Here is a 19,250-nt window from a genome sequence, read left to right as displayed (position 1 = left end):
CTCATTCTCTTAATATTGTCTTTCATAGAAAAATAAGTTTTTCATTTTAATAAAGCCCAGCTTATCAATTATTCCCTTCTTGGATTATATCTTAGGTGTTGTGTCTAAGAAGTCATTGCCATACCCAAAGTCATCTAGGTTTTCTCCTATAGTATCTTCTAGGAGTTTTATAGTTTTGCATTTTACATTTAAGTCTATGATCTATTTTTTTTCTTCACCAAGCAATATGGAACTTTTATTTTTAAGGTGATTTCTGTACATCTGGAGTATGAGAGTAATCCTTTTACAGATGGAACCGATTACTAGAAGAAACAATAACAAAACCAAACTGGTATTTGATGTGAATCCATAGGAGTTTAAGCTTCAAATCCAGCCAAGAAGTTTGTTACAATCTCTTTCAGCTTTGCATCTGACTGTTCAGAGATCTTTCCATCAGCCCTGATATTGCCCAGCAGGGCTTGGTGTTGGCTGATAACATGAGACAAGAAAGCATTCTCAAACTTTGGGATATTGCTGGGCTCCAGTTTATTAAGATACCTTCTTACACTGGCATAAATAACAGCCACTTGCTCTTCAACAGCCATGGGAGAGTCCTGTCCTTGCTTCAGCAATTCCATCAGATGCACACCATGACTCAAGCATTGCTGAGTGGCAGCATCGAGATCAGAACTGAACTGAGCAAATGCAGCAACCTCATGATACTGAGCCAATTCTAGCTTCCTGGTACCTGCCACCATGGCTCTGGTTTGGGCAGCAGATCCAACACAGGACACAGACAAACCAACGTTAATGGCAGGGCGAATACCTTTGTAGAACAATTCTGTTTCCAAGAAGACCTGTCCATCAGCGATGGAAATGACATTCATTGGAATGTAAGCAGACACATCACCAACTTGTGTTTCTGTGACTGGTAAAGCAGTCAAGGAGCCACCACCAAAAGAATCATTCATTTTGGCTACTCTTTCTAGTAGATGGGAATGTAGGTAGAACACATCACCAGGATAGGCCTCACGACCAGGGGGTCGGCACAGGAACAAAGACATCTGACATAAGCAACAGCCTGATTGGATAAGTCGTCATAGATGATCAAAGCATGTTTGCCATTATCCCGAAAATATTCTCCCATAGAACAGCCAGAATAAGGAGCCAGGTACCAAAGTAGGGCAGCATCAGAAGCTGTAGCTGAAACCACAATGGTGTACTTTATGGCACCTATATCTGTCAGTCTCTTCACCAACTGGGCAACAGTGGATCTCTTCTGACCAACAGCAACATAGATACAGTATAGCTTCTTCTTTTCATCAGTTCCATCATTGAAACATTTCTGGTTAATGATTGTGTCAACGGCAACTGATGTTTTGCCAGTCTGTTGGTCACCAATAATCAGCTCACACTGACCACGACCAATTGGCACCAAGCTATCCACAGCCTTAATCCCAGTCTGCATTGGTTCCCACACAGAGATTCGAGGAATGATCCCACGGGCTTTCAAGCCAACTTGCCTAGGGGTCCTGGAACCAATTGGACCCTTTCCATCAATAGCATTACCAAGGGCATCTACTACACAACCCAACAGCTCCTCCCGAACGGGAACATCCACAATGGCTCCTGTTTGCTTCACAGTACCTCCTTCCTTAATTAGTTTATCATTTCCAAACACGACAACACCAACATTTTCGAGTTCCAAGTTCAGAGACATACCCTTTAAGCCTGAAGAAAACTCTACCATTTCTTCTGCTTGAACATTCTTCAGACCATGTACTTGGGCAATACCATCACCAATACTTAAGACAGGCCCAGTCTCTTCAAGGTAAACAGAGGTATGGGCTCCAAGAATTCGCTCTTCAAGAATAGAGGACATCTCAGCAGTGCCATTCTTCTGAAGATGAGTGTTAGAGGCATGGAGATTCCTTGCAGCAATAGAGGATGATCCCAAAGTGTTTTTGGAAACCAGCCCGGCCTGCCAAGGGAGGGCGCAGGCCACAGCCACAGTGACGCTCGTGGACAGCACTTTTGCAGCTCCTCAGTAGTTCCTCTGCAGCTGCAGCCTTGGGCTGACTGGCTATGAACTATTTTTTGTTTTGTTTTCTTCTTTTGAAATTTTCTTTGCCTGACGCTTTTCCCCCCTATAATTACAATGATAAAAGAGGTTTTAAAAATTGTTCCTCGAGCCCAGAAGACATCTCTCCATAGTTCACTGAAACAATGGATTGCATTTTGCTCTGTTACTAAGGCAGATAGGAGCCCTTGCAGTTGACCACTTTAGGAAATGGTCCTTAATTCCTCCTGAGTATGGAGGTATTCAAAGGCCCATTTCTCCCAACAGACAGCAGTTTAAGTACAGAGGAAAGAGCAGTTTGGAAACCATCTCCTAACTGTGGAGTACAGCCCACCAAGAGCAGTTCTTCCCAGGTGTGGTTGGAGGATCACTGTAGTGAAGGAGATGGAGCAGGATGTCAGAGGGTTTTTATAATTTTCTTCATGTCACTTTAAAAATTTTTTAATTGAGATATAATTGACATATAGCATTTTGTAAGTGGAAAGTATAAAAAATACCGATTTGATGCATTTATAGATTACCACTGTAGCATTAACATCTCTATCATGTGACATAATTATCATTTCTTTTTTTGTGGTGAGAACAATATTATTGAACCATGGGAAAGAAGGAAATCCTGTGATTTGTGAAAACATAGATGGGCCTTGAAGGCATCATGCTGAGTGAGGTAAGTCAGACAGAGAAAGATAAATACTGTATGCTCTCACTTATGTGAAATCTAAAAAAACTGAACTTTTAAAAACAGAGAGTAGATTGTGTTACCTGGGATTGGGGGTGGAGGAATTGGGGAAGTTGCTTAAGGGTATACCACTTCTTCGAGTAGCCTTTTTAGACTATGTTTACCATGAAACTGCTAAACGCATGTTTTTCCTTCTATTGTGGTTGGGGTGATCATACATTTTTTGCACAAATTGAGACACTTTCCACAGTGAGAGGATGTGAGGGTGTACTAGTAATAATGGCATCAGACACAAACTGGAAATATCCTGTACAAACCCAGAACTTATGGACGTTAAGATGCATGCCTTGCTTTATCCATATTCTAGTAATTTGCAAATTTAACCCAAGAATGCTGTGAACTCCTTGGCATAATCTTTCTGTTTTCTGATATTCCTAACACAATATTTTCAATGTACATAGAAGCCCTCATCCAAAGTAATTCTACCTACTTAGTTAATTGAAAAAGTCAGGTAAAAAATATTAAGTAAACATGACATATGCTTACCTGAAACATATTTTTTTCAAAACATGTGTTTATTTTTTAGCCCATCTTTTGATCTAGAACCTACCAAGTCCTTTTCTTTGAGGATGAGTTTATCGATTGGTGTTCCATGAACACTTTTTTTCAAGAAACTACACCTATAAGGTATTAGCTCTGATTTTCAGGACAGTTTCTTTATAGTGAGATCCTAAAGATACTTGTAAAGTAATAAGTAATAGTTCTCTCCTTAATTTTTTTCATTTTTAAAATACATACACATAACATAAAATTTATTGTCTTAACCATTTTTAAGTGTAAAGTTTAGTGTTATAGAATACATCTGTAATGTTGTGCAACCATCACCACCATCCACCTCCCTAACTCTTTTCATCTTGCAAAACTGAAACCCATTAAAACACTAACTCCCAATTTCCTCCTCACCCAGCCCCTGGCAACCACTATTCTACTTTCTGTCTCTATGATTTTGACTACTTCAAGTACCTTGTATAATAGAATCATGTAGCATGTATCTTTTTGTGACTATCTTATTTCACTTAGCATAATATCCTCAAGGTTCATTCATGTAGCATATGTCAGAATGCCCTTCATTTAAGGCTGAATAATATTCCCTTGTCTGTATAGATCACATTTTGCTTATCCATTCATCCACTGATGGACACTTGGGTTACTTCCACATTTTAGCTATTGTGAATAATGCTGCTATGAACATGACTGAACAGAGATATCTTTTCAAGACTCTGCTTTCAATTCTTTTGGGTATATATTCAGAAGTGGAATTGCTGGATCATATGATAATTCTATTTTTAATTTTTTGAGCCACATTGTTTTCCATAGTGGTAGTACTATTTTACATTCACATCAACAGTGCACAAGTGTTCTAATTTCTCCACATCCTCATAAACACTTGGTATTTTCTGTGTTTTTTTAAAAAATAGTAGCTATCTCAATGGGTGTGAAGTAGTATCTCATTGTAGTTTTTATTTGCATTTCTCTAACAACTAATGATGTTAGGATGTTTTCATGTACTTATTGACCATTTGTATATATTTTTTGAGAAATATATATTTAAGTTCTTTGCCTATTTTTTTAATTGAGTTGTTTGTTTTTTGTTGTTAAGTTTTAGGAGTTCTCTATATATTCTGGATATTAACCCCAGGTAACTTTATCAGATATATTATTTGAATTTCCCCCCCCAATTTCATGGGTTGCATTTTTACTCTATTGATATTGTCTTTTTTTGTTTAATAACCTTTATTGAGTTATAATTTACATATAATAAAAGGCATCCATTTAAGTGTACATTGGAATAAACATTGACAAGCATATACACTTATGTAGCTACTACCACAAAGAAGACACAGAATATCCTGCATTCCAACAAGTTCTCTTGTGTCTTTTGATGTACAAAATTGTAAAATTTTCATGAAATCCAATTTGTGTATCTTGTCTCTTGTTCACTATGCCTTTGGTGTCATGTTCAAGAAATAAATGCCAAATTTAATGTCATGAAGCTTTGCTCTAAATTTTTTTCTAAAAGTTTGATAGTTGTAGGTCTTACATTTAGTTTTTTGATCCATTTTGAGTTCATTTTTATATATGGTGTAAGGTAAAGGTCCAGCCTCATTGTTTGCATGTGTATATCCAGGTTTTCCAGCATCATTTGTTGAAAAGATTGTACTTCCCCCAACTGAATGATCTTGACACCCTCATCAGAAATCATTTGACTATATATGTGAAGTTTGTTTCTGGGCTTTCTCTTCTATTTCAGTAGTTTATATGTTTGTCTTTATGCCAGTACCACACTATTTTGATTACTATAGCTTTGTAGAATGTTTTGAAATCAGGAAGTATGAGTCCTACAGCTATGTTCTTCTTTTTTTCCAAGATTGTTTTGAGTATTCTGGGTCCCCTGATATTCCCTATGAATTTTAGGATTTGTTTTTTATTTTTGCAAAAAAAGGTCAATGGGATTTTCATAGGGATTGCATTTACTCTGTAGATTGTTTGGGAAGTATGAAATATCTTAACAATATTAAGCAACCATGTCCAATCCATGAACATAGGCCATTTTTCCATTTATTTGTGTCTTTTTAAATTTTTTTCAATTTTTTCTTAAAATTTTATAGTTTCACTGACACCTAATATGACATTAATTTTAAGTGACTCCCTTTAGTCTTTTAAAATCTTTTCATGAAATTTTTCATAGATACAACTTTCTTTTCTCACACATACTTTATTTGCACAATATTTTATTAAACTACACTAACAGATAACAAGTAGAATTGGTAGAAAAAGGTTTAGGAAACAAACCAAACTGACTCTTGGTAAACCTAGAACATTATGGGCAGAACAGAAGCACAGGAAAATTAGAGATTAGCCTACCAAAAGCAAATTTGTCCTGTGGATTGTAGTTTCAGGCTGTGCCTGAGAGTTTTGGCCTGCTTTCTCTGACAGCCTGCCCTATCAATTTCAGACTTTCCTAGGCAACCCCCACAATCCTGTGAGCCAAATTCTTGCAATAAATTTCTTTATACACACACACTCGCACACATGTGCACACATATATAAAGCAATGGCTCATTGAACATCTGACTTTTGTTGATATGTTTTACAGAGGGAATGGAGAAGCTTTGTTAACAAGATGAGTTGGTTAAGTGGAGAATTGGTTAAAAGAATATTTACTATAGACCAGTTCCAAGATGGCAGCAGATTACATTGACACTCTCCCAGGACAAAATTGGAATTACAACAAAAATATAGAAAACCATCCTGAATAATCAACTAAAGACTAGATGGAGAGAAATCTCATAACCAAGGACATAAAGTGGAGACCAAATAGAGACTAGTAGGAAGTTCGGAGGTGCGGGGGGTCTGGCCAGGCTCCCACAGGCAGCAGCTGAAGGTCTGGAGGGATATTTCAGCTGCGGGGTGGTTTCCATTGAGAACTCTGGGGTCTAAACTCCAAGCTGGGCTTCCCAGTCCAGAGCACCAGGACTGAGAAGGTGCCCACTTAACATCTGGTGATGAAAGCAGAGGGTGTTTTTGACCTCCAGGAAGAGATGGCTGGAAATGCAGGCACCATCTTAAAGGGCCAATGCACAAAATTTTGTGTGCAGCCACAAACCTTGGGCTCCAGCAGAGGGAGGGCAGAGTGGATTAGAGTGTGTGAGGACAATCCAGGGTTGGGGGCTCTGAGGATAGAGTTCGGGTTCCTGTGCTGAATCATTCCCCCATACTGCAACAGACATCTTTCTCTGGCAGACCTTAACCATCCAGGCAGTTTAGCCTGGGGGAGAGGGGAAGCGATTGCCCCATCATGTTGGAAAACCTTTCTACCTGCCCTGTGGAGTTTATACCTTGCTGTGGTCTACAGCCTGAGGCTCATTAAAAGACTTAGACTAACAATCAACCTAGAGGCAGAGGTGGATCTATAGACACTTTGAGCCTTTGCCTGATCTGCTTCTGGACCTTGGGTTAGGAAAAGCAGACCTTGGAGGGTATCTTGGTACTTTCCAAATGCACCAAGCTCCAGAAGAGGGAGCTACAAGCTGTGAATTGCTGAAAGCTCCAAACAGGGTACTAAAGGCTAGTCTCAAACAGCATCTGACATTGTACTGCACCAGAGTGCCTTCAAAAAGACTGGGAGATATTGCAGATCTACCTAATATATTCAAACAACCCAGAACAAACAGCCAAAGTAGGGAGACAAAAAACAAGTCCCAAAGGAAAGAACAAGAATATTCTCCAGACGAAGAGCGAAATGAAATGGAGATAAGAAATTTATCATATATAGAGTTCTCAATAATGATTACAAGGATGCTCAACAGCATTAGAAAAGATATAGAAACTTGAAAAAGGACCAGTCGGCAATGAAGAATGACATAACAGCAATAAAGAACATATTGGAAGGAATAAATAGCAAATTAGAAGGAGCCAAGGATCAGATCAGTGAATTAGAAGACAGGGTACAAAAATATCACTCAATTGGAGAACCAAAAAGAAAAAACAAATAAAAAACAAGACAGCTTAATGGAGCTGTGGGACAACATAAAATGTAACTATATTCACATCATAGGACTGCCAGAAGGGGAAGAAAGTAAGCAAGGAGTAGAAAATATGTTTGTAGAAATAATGGCAGAAAACTTCCTTAACCCAGTGAAGGAAAAAGTTACACAAGTTCAGGAGGCACAGAGTCCCAAGCAAGTAGAACCCAAAGGGGCCCACACCCAGATACATCATAATTAAATAGCCAAAAATTCAAGACAAGAGAGAATCTTAAAGGAAGCAAGAGAAAAGAAATTTGTTACCTACAAAGGAGCTCCCATAAGATAATCAGCTAATTTCTCATCAGAAACTCTACAGGCCAAAAAGGAATGGCATGAAGTATTCAAGGTAATGAAAAGCAAGAATCTAAAACCCAAGTGCTCATCAGTAGATGAGTGGATAAAAAAGCTGTGGTATATTTGCACCATGAAATACTATGCAGCTTTAAAGAAGAAGGATCTCATACTCTTTTGGACAGTATGGATGGACCTGGAGAATATTATGCTAAGTGAAATAAGCCAAGCAGAGAAAGACAAACATCACATAATCTCGCATATATGTGGAATCTAAAGAATTTAATAAACTGATGAACAGAATAGATTCAATGACATGGAAGCATGGATCAGACTTACCAATGTCAGAGGGATGCAGGAGGGCAGGTGGGTGGAGGGGGAGAGATTAACCAAATAATTTATATGCATATATGCACAATCCAAGGTCACAGATAATGATGGGGAGAGGGACTGGGGAGGGGGATGTGATGGGGTGGAGTGGGTCATTGAGGAGAAAAAGGGACATCTGTAATATTTTAAACAAAACTAAAATAAAATAAAAATAAATAAAAATAAAACCAAGGTTACTCTATCCAGCAAGGCTATCATTCAAAATATATAAAATAAAGGGCTTCCCAGACAAAAAAGCTAAAGGAGTTTATCATCACCAGGGACCCCAGTATTGCAAGAAATGTTAAAAGGACTTCTGAGAGAGAGAGAAACATGCATGAAGAATTAAAGTGGCAATAGATAAGTACATATCAATGATAACCTTAAATGAAGATGGATTAAATGCTCCAATTAAAAGACATACGGTCACTGAATGGATTAAAAAATGACTCAAATATATGCTGTCTACAAGAGACCCACCTCAGAACAAAAGACTCACATATCATGAGAGTGAAGGGATGGAAAAAAAATATTCCATGCAAATGGAAATGGAAATAAGAATGCTAGGGTAGCAATACTCATATCGGACAAAATAGACTTCAAAATGAAGGCTATAACAAGAGACAAGAAAGTTCACTACATAAAACTAAAGGGATCATTACAAGAGTATATAACCCTGGTAAACATATATGCACCCAACATAGGAGCACCTAAATATATAAAAAAAACTTCTGGAGGAATTTAAGGGAGAGATTGACAGCAATACAGCCATAGTAGGAAACGCCCCACAGGCTCCACTGGATAGATCTTCCAGAAAAAAAAAAAAAAAAATCAACAAGGAGGGTGAGACAAGATGGTGGCACTCTGACAAGAAGCAGAGTGCTCTTGCTTCCAGCCATGAACTACATTTACAGCTAAAATACTGTGTAGCCAGCTTGGAAAAACAAGAGAAATATACCTGAGTGGACATATTTTGAGTAAGGAGCACTGAAGAAACACTATAGAGTTTGGTAAGGGGGGGCAGAGAAAGGGGGAGTCCACCCTGAAGCCGGTGCTTGGCTTTGAGGCCTGAGGATTAGAGGCTGCAAAGCTCCCTTCCCTTGGGAATGTGGACTGGCATCCAAAAGCTGGGATCTCAAACACGGAGTGGAGGAGAAGAAAAGGATAGCCTGTGCACAGCGGGCAGAGGGAGCCCGGGGAACAGTGTGCCTGCAAGAAGGGGACTGTGCCTTCCCAGTAAAACAATGCACTTGATGGGTGCAGCTGGCGCAGGAGTTTCACCCCAGGACCTGACTGCAGGAAAGGCTGTCCTGCAGGGTGTGGCTTCTCAACAAAAAGGGTCCAGAGGGCTACACATAGCCACCTCAGGGACCTTCTGCTTTCCTGTAAGGCATTGTGTAGAACCCCAGAAAGCATTTGAACTGTGTGGCACAGGGAAGGGGTAGAGAGCCCTCCCACTACCAGAAAGATGGGCCGGAGCTGTCACCAGAGTGGATCAGAACTCCAGCTGCTGGAGCTGCTGTTGGGGTGAATCAGAGATTTTTGACCTGCTCTGAGGGGAGCCAGGATAGCATTCAAGGAGCTGCTCCAGATTTACTGAGATCAGCTATGCAGGAGACCTGTGTAGGGCTGACTTTGTGACTCCCCTCCTGCTTGGTTCCAAGGTGTGGGGGTGCCAGGACCTCACAGGCTGTGTTCTCTACCTGTTTGTTGCTCTGTGTGTTTTTGATTGCTAAACGGGCAACCACCTTTCTGGTTTGCATTGGGGAGAAACACCAGGAAAGCAGGGCATTTTGTCTGCATTGTGGAGAGTTTGAACTGAATGCCCTGTGAGATCAGCCAACCAGAACTTGGAAAGGAGAGGCGGAGCATGCCTACCTTTCCCACAGGCTAAAAGCACCACCCCAACAGGAAAGAGGCTGGTTCAGCTCACTGAAGCCCCAGATATCCCCCACAGGGCACAGTCCTGAGAGGGAAGGGAGAACATCTCACAGGATGCCAATACATGAGTAAGACTCTCAGGGACTATTGTTTGGGAACTGGAGAAAAAGTTTAAAACTCCTTCTGGGGGCTGGGCAGTCAATTTGCTCTCCAGATTCTTTTTTGATCAAACCCACTGAGCCAAGGTCCCTTAAACTGCCCATACAGAAAAGGCAACAGACTGAATTCAATCTGAACCTGCAGCAGGCCATTGTATGGGGAACTAGAAGTGGAGAATAGGGTAGAGACTGAGGAGTTGGCTTTGAAGCAGAGACTATCATCCCCACAGTGAGTACCTGACAGCTAAACCTCTAAGTAAAGGGAGCAATAGCCTGAGCTATACTAGCCAGCCTGCACCCTAAAGACTCTTTTCAGAGGACTCTGCAGTAAGACCAGGCAACCACAAGGGGTCAGCAAAATAGCTGACAGGTGGAGGTGGTCCACAGAGAGCCTCAGACCAGCCAACTACCTAAGGACACCAGAGGCAAACTTAGACAGCCCCTGACATTGGCTGACACACAAGTACCAAGTGCCTCCAAGGAGACCCAAAATCAGCTTACAAAACAGTGAGCCTCAGACAACAGAAGCTGCCCAGATGAAACTCACCTGACTGACTTTCATTTATTTATTTATTTTAGAAAAGAGGGGAACATTTTTCTTTCTAAAGTTTTTAATTATTTTTCATTTAAAAAAAAATTTGTCTTCCTTTGTTTTTTTTTGTTTTTTTGTGTTTTTTTTGCTTTGTTTTGATTTTTGTTCTATTATCAATATTTTCTTGATATTCTGTGATTTATTGCTTGGATATTATTATTATAATCAATAAGTTTATTGCTTATCTCTATTTCCTCTCTATCTCTTATTGGCCTCCTTCCCTGCACTTGCTTTACCTCTCTCTCTTTTCTTGTTCCATTGGCATAACTTTCTTCCTCCCCTCTTTTATTCTTTGTCTTCCTGTCGTTTTGTTTGTGATAGTCTCTTTATTTTATTTATATTTTTTATTTTCAACCATTTTCCTATTCTTACGCTCTACCATAATTTTTTTGCACATCATTCTTTCCTTTCAGAATCTTTTCTCTGCCCCTTTTATCTCCCAGTAGCTTGTCTTTTTTTTTTTTTACATTTTACTTAATTTTATTATTATTTTATTTTATATTATTTTTACTATTAGCAATAAAATACTTCTCTATCTATTATCTCTCTCTCTCTCTCTCTCTCTCTCTCTCTCTCTCTCTCTCTCTCTCTCTCTCTTGCTTCAGCATTTGTGTTGTCCCTTTGCTCTCCCAATTCTACTTTCTCTGGATTGTTTTCATTGAGGTTTCCAGGATATTTTGTAAGTTAGTGTTTGTTTCCTGGCAGTTGGCTGTGTTTTGTTTTGCCCAACAGCACCTGTACAACAGCTCACATGCTGTGGTTGTGGTTGAGCCTGACAGTTAGCCAACCCGAGAGGAGAGTCCACCAAGAATGGATCAACAACACTCTACACCCAATCACAACAGGAGAGCCCAAAGAATCCACAAAAGGGACACCCACGAAAGTGACACGCCTAGAGCAAATAGCTCAGAAGTATAAGAAAAACACATCTCTGAGTCCCACTAGACATACACAACAAAACCCCACCCCACAATACTGGGAGACAGCAAATATATCTAATATACAGATAAAACACTAAGAGCCACCAAAATGGGGAGACAAAGAAACAACCAACAAATTAAAGAAAAGGAAAAATCGCCAGAAAAAGACCTTGATGGGATGGATTTAAGCAAATTATCAGAAATAGAGTTCAGAGTAATAGTTATAAAGATGTTCAAGGAAATTAATGAGAACAATAAGACACTTAATAGGAAGGTCCAGGAATTGAGTGAAAGCATGAAAAAAGAGCTAGATATGATAAAAAAGAACCAGGCAGAAATGAAGAATACTATATCTGATATCAGGAATATGCTGGAAGGAATTCAAAGCAGGCTCAAAGAAGCAGAGAATGGAATAAGTGAATCAGAAGATAAGGTAGAAAAAAAGCCACTTGATCAGAGCAGCAAAAAGAAAAAAAAACACTTAAAATGCATATGAGTATAAGGGAACTGTGGGACATGAAGTAAGAAACATTCGCATGATGGGGATGCCAGAGTAGGAGGAAAGTGAGCAAGGTATAGAGAACCTGGTGGAGGAAAAAATGACAGAAAACCTTCCTAAGCTGGTTAAGGAAAAAGCCACACAAGTTCAGGAAGCACAGAGGGTTCCAAACAAGAGGAACCCAAAGAGACCCACTCCAAGATACATCATAATTAAAATGGCAAATGTTAAGGACAAAGAAAGAATATTAAGGGCTGCAAGAGAGAGAAGCAGTGACCTACAAGGGAACCCCCATAAAACTGACATCAGATTTTTCATCAGAAACATTTCAGGACAGAAGGGAGTGTCATGAAGTTCTCAAAGTAATGAAAAGCAAGAACCTACAACCAAGACTACTTTATCTAGCATAGCTATCATTTAAAATTGAAAGTGAAATACAGAACTTCCCAGACAAAAGAAGGCTAAAGGAGTTCAGTACCACCAAACTAACATTGCAAAAAATGCTAAAAATACTGCTTTAAGAAGAATAAATATTGAGAGAAAGGTACATCAGCATAAACGGGAAAAATGGAATTAAATAAGTATATATAAAGAATAATTTTAAATGGAAATGGAAGAAATGCTCTAATCAAAAGACGTATGGTAGCTGAATGGATAAGAAAACAGGACCCATATATATTCTGTGTACAGGAGGCTCACATGAGAGCAAAAGATTCACACAGGCTGAAAGTGAAGGGATAGAAAAAAATATTCCATGTAAATGGAAATGAAAAAAAAAAAAAAGCTGGAGTAGCAATACTTATTTCTGACAAAACAAACTTCAAAATAAAGACCATAACAAGAGACAAAGAAGGTCACTACATAATTCTAAAGGGATTGATCCAACAGGAGGAAATAACCCTTATAAATATATATGCACCCAATATAGGAGCACCTAACTATATAAAAAATTTCTTGGTGGACTGTAAGGAGGAGATTGACAGCAACACAATCATAGTGGGGAACTTTAACACCCCATGTCATCATTGGACAGTTCATCAAGACAAAAATCCACAGGGAAATAGAGACCTTAAATGACACTCTAGTTCTAATGGATTTAATTGACATTTACAGAACATTTTATCCCAGAGCAGCAGAATACACATTCTTGTCAAGTGCACATGGAACATTCTCAAAAATTGACCACATGTTAGGGCATAAACCAAGTTTTTACAAATTCAAGGACATTGAAATCATATCAAGCATCTTCTTGGATCACAATGGCATGAAACTAGAAATCAACCACTATAAAAAAACTCAAAAATATTTAAACACATAGAGGCTAAATAGCATGTTATTAAACAATGAATGTATGACCAATAAAATCAAGGAAGAAATAAAAAACTTCCTTAAAAATATGAAAATGAACAGACAACAACCCAAAATCTATGGGACACAGTGAAAGCAATCCTGAGAGGAAAGGTTATAGCATTACTGGCATGCCTCAAGAAACAAGTAAAAGCTCTACTAAACCATCTAACACAACAGCTAAAAGAATTAGAAAGAGAATAATAAGAAAAGCCTAGAGTAAGTAGAAGGAAGAAAATAATAAAGATCAGAGCAGAAATTAATGACATAGAGGCTAAAAAAAACAGTACAAAGAATCAATGAAACCAAGAGCTGGTTCTTTGAAAAGATAAATAAGATTGATGCACCTTTAGCCAGATTTACCAAGAAACAAAGAGGGAGGACCAAAAGAAAAAAAAAAAATCAGAAATGAAAGGGGAGATATAACAAGTGACCCAACAGAAATACAAAGGTTCGTAAGAATACACTATAAGCAACTATATGCCAACAAACTGGACAACCTGGGTGAAAAAGACAAATTCCTAGAAACATACTATCTTCCAAAGCTGAATCAGAAAGAATCAGAAGACCTAAACAGATCAATAATTACTAGTGAAATTGAACCAGTAATAAACAATTCCTAGCAAACAAAAGTCCTGGACCAGATGGATTTACAGCAAGGTTTAACAAACATTCAAAGAAGAATTAACTCCTATTCTCTTCAAACTATTCCAGAAAATTCAAGAGGAGGGAATACTTCCAAGCTCTTGTTATGAGGCCAGCAACATCCTAATCCCAAAACCAAATAAAGACACTACAAAGAAAGAAAATTACAGACCAATATCCCCGATGAACATAGATGCTAAAGTCCTCAACAAAATACTAGCAAATTGGATCTAGCAATACATTAAAAAGATCATACACCATGACCAATTGGGTTTTATTCTGGGGATGGAAGGCTGGTATAATATTCACAAATCAATAAATGTGATACATCACATAAACAAAATGAAGGACAAAAATCATATGATCATAACAATAGATCCAGAAAAAGCATTTAACAAAATCCAGCAACCATTTTTGATAAAAACTCTCAGCAAACTGGGAATAGATGGAACATACCTTAACACAATAAAGGCCATATACGACAAACCTTCAGCCAGCATTGTACTCAATGGTCAAAATCTAAAACTGTTTCCCTTAAAAACAGGAACAAGAAAAGGTTGTCCGCTTTCACCACTCGTATTCAACATAGTACTGGAAGTCCTAGCCACAGCCATCAGACAGGAAGAAAACATAAAAGGTATCCAAATTGGGAAGGAGGAAGTAAAACTGTCATTATTTTTAGATTACATGATATTGTACATAGAAAACCCTAAAGACTCCATCAAAATACTACTACATTTGATGAATGAATTTGGTAAGGTAGCTGGATACAAAATTAACATCCAGAAATCAATGGGATTTTTATACACCAACAATGAACTCTCAGAGAAACTAAAAAAAAATACCATTTACCATTGCAAGTAAAAAAATAAGATACCTAGGAATAAACTTAATCAAAGATATAAAAGACCTATACTTGGAAAACTACAGGTCACTGAAAAAAGAAATAGAGGAAGATGTAAACAAGTGGAAGAATATATACTATGTTCATGGATTGGAAGAATTAATATCATTAAAATGTCCATACTACCCAAAGCAATCTATAAATTCAATGCAATTACTATTAAAATAGTAACAGCATATTTCACAGAGCTAGAACAAATATTCCAAAAATTTATATGAAACCAAAAAAGACCCCAAATAGCCGCAGCAATCTTGAGAAATAAAAGGAGAGTTGGAGGAATCACAATACTAGATAGCAAGTTATAGTACAAAGCCACTGTAATTGAAAGAGCCTGGTATTGGTACAACAATAGACATACAGATCAGTGGAACAAAACAGGGACCATAGACATAGACCCACACCATTATGGTCAGTTAATATTTGACAAAGGAGGCAAGAGCATACAATGGAGTAAAGACAACCTCTTCAATAAGTGGGGCTGGGAAAACTCAACAGGTATATGCAAAAAAAGAAACTAGATCACCAACTTACACAATACACAAGAATAAGTTCAGAATGGATAAAAGACTTAAATGTAAGTCATGAAACCATAAAAATCCTGGAAGAAAACATAGGCAGTGAAGTCACAGACATCTCACAATTTGGGATTTTCACTGATATATCTTCTAGGGCAAGAGAAACAAAAGAAAAAAATATATATATGAGACTACATCAAACTAAAAATCTTCTGCACAGCAAAAGAAATCATCCCCAAAATACAAAGGAACCCCACAGTACGGGAGAACCTATTTGCCAAGGATGCATCTGATAAGGGGCTAATTTCCAAAGTATACAAAGAACTCATACAACTCAACAAGAGGAAGACAAAGAATCCAATTTAAAAATGGGCAAAGGATCTGAATTGACACATCTCCAAAGAGGACATACAGATGGCAAAGAGACATATGAAAAAATGCACAACGTCCCTAATCATCAGAGAGGTGCAAATGAAAGCCACAATGAGGTATTACTTCACACCTGTCAGAATGGCTGCCATCAATAAATCAACAAATGACAAGTGCTGATGAGGATGTGGAGAAAGGGGAACCCTGGTACACTGCTGGTGGGAATGCATTCTGATGCAGCCACAATGGAAAACAGTGTGGATGTTCTTCAAAAAAAAAAAAAGGAACTGCCTTTTGACCCAGTAATCCCACTCCTAAGAATCCTGAAATACTAATCAGAAAGAATATATGCACCCCTATGTTCATAGCATTGCAATTTACAATAGCTAAGATCTGGAAACAACCCAAGTGCCCATCAGTAGATGAGTGGATAAAAAAGCTTTGGGATGTTTACAGCATGGAATACTATGCAGCTGTAAAGAAGAAGGATCTCTTTTCCTTTGGGACAGTATGGATGGACCTGGAGAATATGCTAAGCGAAATAAGCCAGGCAGAGAAATACAAATATCACATGATTTCACTTATATGTGGAATCTAAATAACATAATAAACTGATGAACAAAATATGTTCAGTGACATGGAAGCATGCAACAGACTGACGAATCTCCCAGAGAAGGTGGGAGTGGGTGGTTGGGGAGTGATTAACCAAAGAATTTATATGCATATATGCATAACCCATGGATACAGACAATAGTGTGGTGAAGGCCTAGAGAGGGGAGTGGGATTGAGGTGGAAGGGGTTAATGGGTAAAAGGGGACATCTGTAATATTTTGACCATAAAAAAAAATCAACAAGGAAACAGTGACTCTAAATGACATACTAGATCAGATGTATTTAATTAACATTTACAGAATATTTCACCCAAAAGCTGCAGAATATACATTATTCTCAAGTGCACATGGGTCATTTTCAAAGATAGACCACATGTTGGGACACAAAACAAGTGTCTACAAGTTCAAGAAAATTGAAATCATATCAAGCATCTTCCGAGGTCACAATGGCATGAAATTATAAATCAACTACAGTAAAGACACTCGAAAACATTCAAACACATGAAGGTTAATTAGCATGTAATTAAACTATGAATGTGTTACCAATAAGATCAAGAAAGAAAAAAACTTCCTGGAAACAAATGAAAATGAACACTCAACAACCCCAAATCTATGGGACACAGTAAAAGCAGTCCTAAGAGGGAAGTTCATAGCATTACAGTCTTACCTAAAAAAAACAACAAAAAAACTTTCTAATAAACTCTCTAACCCTACAATTTAAAGAATTAGGAAGTGAACAACAAGAAAGGCCCAGAGTAAGTAGAAGGAAGGAAATAACAATGATCAGAGCAGAAATAAATGACATAGAGACTTAAAAAACAATACAAAAGGTCAATAAAACTAAGAGCTGGCGTTTTGAAAAGATCAACAAGATTGATGAATCTTTAGCTAGACTCATCAAGAAACAAAGAGAGAGGACCCAAATAAATAAAATCAGAAACATAAGAGCTGAAGTAACAACTGACATCACAGAAATACAAAGGATTTTAAGAAAATATTATGAAGAACTATATGCCAACAAGCTGGACAATGTGGATGAAATGGACTAATTCCTAGAAAAATTCAATCTTCCAAATCTGAATTAGGAAGAATCAGAAAACCTGAATAGGACAATAACAATTGATGAGAGTGAAGCAATAATAAAAAAACTCCCAGCAAACAAAAGTTCTGGTCCAGACACCTTCACATGGGAGTTTTACCAAACATTCAAGGAAGAAATAACACCTACCCTCCTCAAAGTTTCCATAAAATCCAAGAGGAAGGAACACTTCCAAGCTCTTTTTACTAGGCCAGCATTACCCTAATTCCAAAACCCGATAAAGACACTACAAAGAGAATTACAGGCAAATATCCTTGATGAACACAGATACTAAAATCCTCAACAAAATATTAGCAATTTGGATCTAGCAATATATTAAAAAGATCATACACCATGATCAAGTGGGATTTATTCCAGGGATGCAAGGCTGGTACAATATTTGCAAATCAGTAAATGTGATACATCACATAAACAAACTGAAAGACAAAAATTCCATGAGCATGTCAATAGACATAGAAAAAGCATCTGACAAATTCCAACACCCATTTGTGATAAAAACTCTCAGCAAAGTGTGAATCGAACGATCATACCTCAACATAATGGAGACCACAGATCACAAATCTACAGCCTACATCATACTCAATGGGCAAAAACTAAAACCATTTCCCCTAAGAACAGGAACAAGACAGGAATGTCCACTTTCACTACTCTTATTCAACGTAGTACTGTAAGTCTTAGCCACAACAATCAGACTAGAAGAAAACATAAAAGGCATCCCAATTTGAAAGAAGGAAGTAAAACTGTCATTATTTGCAGATGACATGATATTGTACATAGAAAACCCTAAAGGCTCCACCAAAAAATTATTAGATTTAATGAATGAATTCAGCAATGCAGCAGGATACAAAATTAAAACCCAGAAATTAATGACATTTTTATACACCAATAATGAATTCTCAGAAGGAGAAACTAAAAAAAAAAAAAAAATCCATTTACCATTACAAGAAAAAAATTAAGATACTTAGAAATAAACTTAACCAAGGACGTAAAAAGACCTGTACTCGGAAAAGTACAGGACGTTGCAAAAAGAAATAGAGGAAGATATAAACAAGTGGAAGAATCTATCATTTTCATGGATTGGTAGTATTAACATTAAAATGTCCACACTACCCAAAGCAATCTCTAAATTCAGTGTAACTCCTATTAAAATACCAATGGCATATTTCACAGATCTAGAATGAACACTTTAATGAGATGATGCATGCAAATGAGTTAATACATGGCAGTTTTGTGACAGTCAAGATTTAACAGTATAAATTACTTCAAAGGTTTGTGATAGAAGGAATTTAATGCAGGGAATTGGTGATAAAGGGGATGAAGGATTTGAGAATCCAAATAGGAGAAGAAAAGCTAATCCATAGATTAGCAACAACAGAAAGCTAGGGGTTGGAGGGACAATAGTAGAAAGTGGTGTTACCAGAGGCCAAATATTTGGTCATCTGAGGTCAGCTTGTAACTTAGTAGGTCTGTCTGTCAAGGAACTGAATTCATAGGGAAGATTCATCTTCTGTAGGAGATGCCACCCTAGGTGGAGAGTATGGGCAGAAATACGCTCTCTCTCCCATCCTACTGCTTAACAGTCTACCTCCAATATCTCTCATTGTCTGAACCTAGATAGAATTTAGCTCAAGTGGGGACCTGGGAAAGGCAGCCTGTAGTGGTCGCACCCCTCCCCCCTGCCATTGATATGCAACAGAACCTGGGACCAAAGAGGAATGGCATA

General features: G+C 37.9%; 1 pseudogene; it reads right to left on the bottom strand.

Moving 5' to 3' along the window:
- Positions 1–204: 204 nt before the first annotated feature.
- Positions 205–1,876, bottom strand: LOC107537083 (ATP synthase F(1) complex subunit alpha, mitochondrial pseudogene; annotated as a pseudogene).
- Positions 1,877–19,250: the final 17,374 nt, after the last annotated feature.

Source organism: Miniopterus natalensis, chromosome X (genome assembly GCF_054644295.1).
Source record: "Miniopterus natalensis isolate mMinNat1 chromosome X, mMinNat1.hap1, whole genome shotgun sequence".
Classification (NCBI taxonomy): domain Eukaryota; kingdom Metazoa; phylum Chordata; class Mammalia; order Chiroptera; family Miniopteridae; genus Miniopterus; species Miniopterus natalensis.
The sequence above is the reverse complement of the archived record's forward strand: the minus strand, read 5'-3'. Positions and strand labels throughout refer to the sequence as shown.